Raw genomic sequence first — 341 nt, forward strand, 5'->3', positions numbered from 1 at the left:
CCCCGCCCCCCACCTCCCGCCCCCTACCCCTCCTCTTTCCCTTAAAGCGGCGATGGCGCCTTCCAAGAGGGAGAGGCGGCCTCGCACTCGGTCTGGGGTTTGGGGGCTCGGCGCTAGCCCTGCTGGTGACGCCCGCGCGGGGGCGTCGGAGGAGGCGACGCGGACCCGGAGTCCAGCGAGCTGCAAGGGACGCGCCCGCCGCCCTCGCCGGGATTGGGGTGGTAGCTAGTGGCTCTGCCCAAGCAGCGCCTGGTCTCCCGCAAACTTCAGACTAACCCCTCACGCGCTCGGGATCCGCCCGGCAAGGCTTAGGGCGGGCCCCTTTGCCTCGCCTCCCCTCC

Source organism: Condylura cristata, unplaced genomic scaffold (assembly GCF_000260355.1).
Source record: "Condylura cristata isolate star-nosed mole 26May11 unplaced genomic scaffold, ConCri1.0 scaffold00015, whole genome shotgun sequence".
NCBI classification, from domain to species: domain Eukaryota; kingdom Metazoa; phylum Chordata; class Mammalia; order Eulipotyphla; family Talpidae; genus Condylura; species Condylura cristata.